Genomic DNA, 6,730 nt, shown 5'->3' with positions numbered 1-6,730 from the left:
CCTCTCAAGACCAAGCCAGTACTGAATTTTTTTTCCTTTTTAAAGTCTCTGCTTGGAATTCTGGTGGGGTTTTTTTAAGTTGAGTGGTTTTCTGAGTGTTTTATGAAGGTGAGATTATTGTGCTGTTTCTGCTTTGCTTCCTGAGAAATGAGTGAAGGAATAATTTTGTCTATAATCCAATTTACCACACTAAGCTGTCATTTCTTTTTCCCTAACTGGCCCTGTTTTATTTTTTTTTTTCCTTAATTTCACTTCACTGCTGATTATGACACTGGATTTGAAGAAGCTTCTGTTCCCAGAAACAGTTCAGGCCATTAATTTTAAATTAATAACACATTTCTCAGAGGCAGAGCAGGTCTCACATTTGGAAGTGTCTCAGTTCTTTCATTCCCATTAAACTGGTTTTACACCTTTAAATAAAACCACTTAAGTGACTTTGAAACATTTTCCCCATTTCCTTCTTTTGGACAGCAAGGTGCCAGAAGGAAAAGGAAAATCTTCTTGGGTGCAAATCCTTGTTCTCACTCTTGAATATCCTTTTCCCCACACCACCAAGGGCTTTTAAGTGTAAAAAAGACCAAGTTTAACAACTTCTTACCTTTATATTGCATTTTCCCAAGTGAGTTAAATGCAAACAAGAATGTTCTTAATTATGTTCTTAAGCAGTGGGGCTAGGTTAAGACTTTTCATACACCTGAGACATAAGGGAAAAGCCTGGGTTTCGTTGGTTTTGTTGTTTTTGTTTTTAATATAATCTGTAATAGACAAATTGGAGTTGTTTGGGACTTTTTTTCTTTTTGTTTTGTTTTGTTTGTTTTTTTTGTTGGTGGTGGATTTTTTAAGAGATAAGCAGTTGTTTCAGGGAGAGCAGGAATACGGAGATTCAAGAACTTTTCAAGAAATACACTTGAAAGGCAGTGAGGGAGATTCTGTCTGGAGACTGAGAAATGAGACTCTTCTTTCATGGGCAAAGGCAGATTATTAAATGTTGGCTCACATCTCAGGAGAGCCTGCTGGAAATCAGTTTATTTCCAAAAATGCCTCCTCAGCCTGCTCTGAATTCAGGGATTCTGCCTGGCCCTGCTTGGGTCTCTGTGCTGGGAGAGGGTGAGGGCACAACCTGTGAAATCCTGGGAGAGGAGCCCCAAAATCCTGGAATTATTTGGGGTCAGGGACCTTAAAGCTCATCCACTGGCAGGGACATCTCCCACAGCCCCAGGCTGCTCCAGCCTGGCCTGGGGCACTGCCAGGGATGGGACAACCACGGATTCTGTGGGAATTTGCAGGCTGGGAATGAATCAGTTATTCCAACTGCTGGGTTTGACTCAACTGCTGGATTTTATTCCAGTTGATGGATTTTACCCAACTGATGGGTTTTGCCCAGCTGATGGATTTTATTCTAACTGATGGATTTTACCCAACTGATGGATTTTATTCTAACTGATGGATTTTATTCCAGTTGATGGATTTTATTCTAACTGATGGATTTTACCCAACTGATGGGTTTTTCCAACTGATGGGTTTTTCCAACTGATGGGTTTTACCCAACTTCTGGGTTTTATTCTGATGGGTTTTACCCAACTGATGGATTTTTCCAACTGATGGGTTTTACCCAACTGATGGGTTTTATTCCAGCTGATGGATTTTACCCAACTAATGTTTTTTATCCAGCTGATGGGTTTTATCCCAGCTGCTCCCAAGCCTCTGGAAAGGAGCAGGGCTGGGGTGTCCTTATTCTGCAATCGCTTCCTGCCTGCAGAATAAACAGGCTGGGAAATATTTGCACTGTGGCCCATAAACAGGGCTGTGTTGTTTACCTGCAGCAAACATCGGCCTGTCGGCCCCAGAACAAAACAGCCAAGAAAAGGCTCCATTTTAATCCTCTGAATTTTCACAGAGAATTGTTCCTGATCGACTGGTTTGACCAGAAATGCCTTTTGCAGCAGATAGGACTGGGGTGGTTTCTCTAAATGTTTCATTGTTCTTTTCTGATTGGGGTTTGCTGCTTGGCCCAGGAGTGGGGAACTGGGGTCTGGGCTGCTGGCCACAACAACCCCCCTGGCCACAACAACCCCCATGGTCACAACAACCCCCTGGCCACAACAACCCCCTGGCCACGACCCCCCTGCAATGCCGGGGCTGGGTCGCTGTGGCCGGCAGTGCCCAGGCAGAAAGGGGTCTGGGGGCACTGCTGGCAGCAGGCTGGGCAGGGCCAGCAGAGTGCCCGGGTGGCCAAAAGGCCGATGGCCCCTGGCCTGGGTCAGCAATGGAGTGGCCAGCAGGAGCAGGGAGCTCATTCTGCCCCTGGGCTGGGCACTGCTGAGGGCACACCTCGAGTGCTGTGCCAGCTCTGGGTCCCCAGTTTGGGAAGGGCAGGGAGGGGCTGGTGGTGGGTTTGGAACACAAACCCTGTGAGGAACCCCTGAGGGAGCTGGGGGTGCTCAGCCTGGAGAAAAGGAGACTCAGGGGTGACCTTGTCACTCTGCACAGCTCCTGAAAGGTGCCTGTGCCCAGCTGGGGTTGGGCTCTTTCTCCAGGAGCTGACAGAACCAGAGCACACAGCCTCAGCTGCACCAAGGGAAATTTAGGCTGGATATCAGGAAAAAGCTTTTCACAGAAAGAGTGATAAAGTTCTGGAATGTTTTGCCCGGGGTGGTGGTGCAGTCCCCATCCCTGGGTGTGTTTAACAAAGCCTGGATGTGGCTCTGGGTGCCAGGGTGGAGTTGAGGGGTTGGGGCTGGGTTGACTCAGTGATCTCTCAGGTCTCTCCCAAGCTGGTGCTTCTGTGAATTCTGTGAGTTCTGTGGATGGTGCAAGGTGCCCCTGCGTGTCCCCCGGCTGTCCTTGGGGTGCAGAGGTTCAGGAGCTCCCCGGGCCGGCTGTGGGGCACTGAGGATGGGGGTTCAGAGAGCTGGAGCCTGCCTTGCCCTGCTGGGGCTGAGCTTCCTCTTCACCCCGGCAGCCTCGGGGTCACAGCAGAGGTGACAGCGACAAAAACGGCGAAGCAGCGTTGGGGAGGGGAGGGGAGAGGCTGAATTCTGCTCCTCTGAACCTCCCCTGGCTGGGGCTCTGTGGTTTCTGCTGCTTTTGTGGTTGCCAGTTCCTGCTTGCACAGCCACGGCAAGGCCACCCCTCCCTGCCGGGTTCAGCCGCAGCTTTGGGGACACCTCCCCAAACCTGGGACAGCCAGAGCTTTGGGGACACCTCCCCAAACCTGGGACAGCCAGAGCTTTGGGGACACCTCCCCAAACCTGGGACAGACAGAGCTTTGGGGAGATGTCCCCAAACCCTGGGACAGACAGAGCTTTGGGGAGATGTCCCCAAACCCTGGGACAGACAGAGCTTTGGGCACACCTCTCAGAACTTTGGGGACACCTCTCAGAGCTCTGAGACAGTCACAGCTCTGGGGACACGTCCCAGAACTCTTGGTTCCCCCATGTGAGACTGTGCTGGGACAAGGGACAGTCACAGCTTTGGGGACACCTCTCAAAGCTCTGGGACAGTCACAGCTCTGGGGACACCTCTCCAAACCCTGGGTTAGTCACAGCTCTGGGACACCTCTCAGAGCTCCAGGACAGTCACAGCTCTGGGGACACCTCCCCAAAACCGGTGTCTCCTGCTGGGCAGCAGGGCAGGAGGGGCTGTTTGGGGCAGGAGGGGCTGTCCTGGCTCTGGGGACAGGCAGGGTCAGGAATGCAGCCCAGGAGAGTTGGGGACGCTGCAATGTTTGTCCTGCTCTCTGTAAATAGAGCAGAAACGCAGATTTCAGGCCTGGATTCAGCAGCAGGAGTTTCTTCCTCTGTGCAGGTGCTGGCAGCACACGGGAGCCAGGCCAGGATCAATGAGGATTTTGCAGCTTTGTTTGCTTGGCTGCAAAGGCCTTGGTGTGACCCCACCAAACGAGAAAATCTCTCGGAAGCAGATCCTGCTCTGGATAAGCTTTGCAAAATCTCAAAATCCTGGAGTTGTTGAAGTCTTGAGGCTCCCAGTTGGTAATAAATAAATGAATGAATTGCTCCCTGGGTTTGGCAGTTTATGGCCAATTGTGGTTCCAAAGCTTTCCTCCACAACCAAAACATGGATGTTTTTAAAAAGAAAAATAATTTATTTTAAAAAAGGAGCAAACCCTCATTGAACCCACAACTCCGAGTGCTTGGAACTCAAATAGTAAACCTTGGGCAAGACTGGGGGAGTTAAAAATTATGCAACATAGAACGAGCACACTGCTGACCCAGGGTCTTCCCTCATCCAGGGACAACCAATTACCTGGGGATGATGATGAGGGAGGAGATGGTGGAGCTCTGGGATGTTGTCTCCAAAAACACCCTTGGAGCCTTCGGGGATGGAATCATCCCTGGGGAATGCAGAACCCAGGGTGGGCTGGGTGGGGAGGGACCTGAAAGCTGCCCCAGTTCCACCCCCTGGCCACCCCGAGCTCTTCCTGCCACGGAAAATGCAACTCCTGCAGCTCCTGCAGCTCCTGCAGCTCCCCTGGCCCAGGTTCTCTGACTGGTTCTCTGACAGCCGCTCCCTTGCCGTGCCCTGGCCGTCCCTGGGCTGTGCTGGAGGATCCCTGTGGGGGTTCCGTGGATCTCCTGCTGCTCTGGGCACCCCCAGCACCTCCCAGGCCGTGGAGCCGCTGGGTTTTGGCACCCCAAATCTGAACGGTGGAGCCCGGTGGCTTCTCCTGCACTGCTGCGACAAAAATACATTTCCTGTTTAGAGAGAGAGAAGATCAGCCCTGAAGTGCTCGGGCTACCTCGGCTACAAACTGCTGGGAGCTGCTGCAGCTCCTTCCAGTGGCTTTTTCCTCCTTTTGAAGGTGCTTTACACAATTAAACAAAGCCCAGCATCACTCCTGACTGGCACAGAAGCTTTTGAACCATCAGCTCATCAGGGGAGATCCTCCTGAAAGCCCCAGTGTGAATCCCCACCTTTGTACCCGAGGCAGCAGCACTTGATACCCCAAACTGTGGCTTTTTTTGGCATTTCTCTACCACTTTTCCACCTTGGGATCTGAAAGTTTGGTAAATGCTCACTCCAGCCTCCCTGGGTGGGGTGCTGAGGTCGGGTTTGTGCTCTCTGCCTCCAGGAAGGTTTGGGCTGTGAGTCAGCAGTCAAGTTCAGGGCTTGCATTTTCCGCAAGGAGGCACAAAATGGGTTCAAAGACACCTTGGGCCGAGCTGGGGCTTCCAGAGCAAATCAGAGCACCCACAAAATTCCCTGTGGATCCACCAAAATGTGGAGGGGATTCTCCCCATGGAGCTGCAGCAGGAGAATCTGAGGTGTCACAGCTCATCCAGGGTGAAGCTGAGGCTCCTCCTGCTCCCTGGATCCTCATTTTCTCTGCCCTGGATCCTCATTTTCTTTGCCACATGTGATGCTGCCTGAGCCTGAAAATATCCTGGTGATGCCACGAGCCCAGCTTGGCTGGATCCATGTGATTCAGATCAGAGCAGGGATCTCTGATTCAGATCAGCATCTCTGATCTCTGCTGGGATCTAATCAGGCACGAGCAGCTGAGGCGGCCGTTGACTCTCTATTTCCTCTGCCTGATAAATAATTCTACTTTGCAGAGTCCCATGATGGCTCAATCCTGAGTTATTCTGGCCCTGCTTCAACAAAATGTTCCCTTTTTAAGCCCAAGACCGGATCTAGTTAAACCATCAGTGTAAACAAGGCCAGGCTCTCGTTTGGGGGTCCACGTTTAGGCTCCCTGCACCCCGAGTTCCTCGTGCAGCAGAAGCTGAGGAGATAAAGGTCTGAGAGTGAGAATCCCTCTCTGGAGAGGGAGAACAGAGCTGCAGCTCCAACCCACGGCTGCCTTCCACGGAGGAACAGAGTGCCTGGCTGGAATTTCAAAGGATTTTTGTCATAAAGATTCCTTTATCCACAAGTCAGCTCCAGAGTGGGGGTCAGCCGTGCTGCATCTCAGGGAGATGAAATCAGGGGTGGCAAGGCTCTGCTGCCAGGAAAAAAGGGACAGGACAACGGGAAACAGCCTCAGGGGTTGGACACCAGCAGGAATTTCCTCATGGAAAGGGTGGTCAGGCCTTGGAACAGCCCAGGGAGGTTTGGAGTGCCCATCCCTGAGTGTCCAAGTAATTCCTGGATGTGGCACTGAGTGCTCGGGGCTGGGGATTGGGCACAGCTTGGATTTGGTGACCCTGGAGGGATTTTCCCACCTAAATAATTCTGTGATCCCCAGCAGACCCTCTGTAAGAAATTTTATTGTAAATGCAGGCCAACCCAATGGGAAGAAATGCTGATGTCTGACTCAATGCAGAAGGCTGAATGATTTCTTTATTATAACTATGCTAAAATACATCAATATACTGTACAAAAGGAGGATACTAAAACTACATACTACTTTCTCTGACTCTAACTCTCAACTCGTGACCCTCTCTGAGAGCCCAGCCCCAGGTGGGTTGGGTTGGATTGGATTGGATTGGTCACCAGACTCAAACAATCCTCACCAGAATCCAACCCAGCAATCACCCCTGGTAAACAATTCTCCAAACACATTCCACGTGGGAAAAACAAGGAGCAGAAATAGAAATTGTTTTCTCTTTCATTTCTCTCCGTGCTCCTCTGTGAAAATCCTGAGAGGGAGAGAAATGTGCTTGCCACAAGATTTCACCTTTTTGTACTGGCGTGAACTAATAAATGTTCATTTATCTCGTGACTTTTGAGGGAAACGAGGCTTTCTGTGACCTGCCTCCCACGTCCT

The sequence above is a fragment of the Lonchura striata genome, chromosome 26, assembly GCF_050655825.1.
Source record: "Lonchura striata isolate lonStrDom1 chromosome 26, ASM5065582v1, whole genome shotgun sequence".
NCBI lineage: Eukaryota > Metazoa > Chordata > Aves > Passeriformes > Estrildidae > Lonchura > Lonchura striata.
This window is presented reverse-complemented; position numbering follows the sequence as displayed.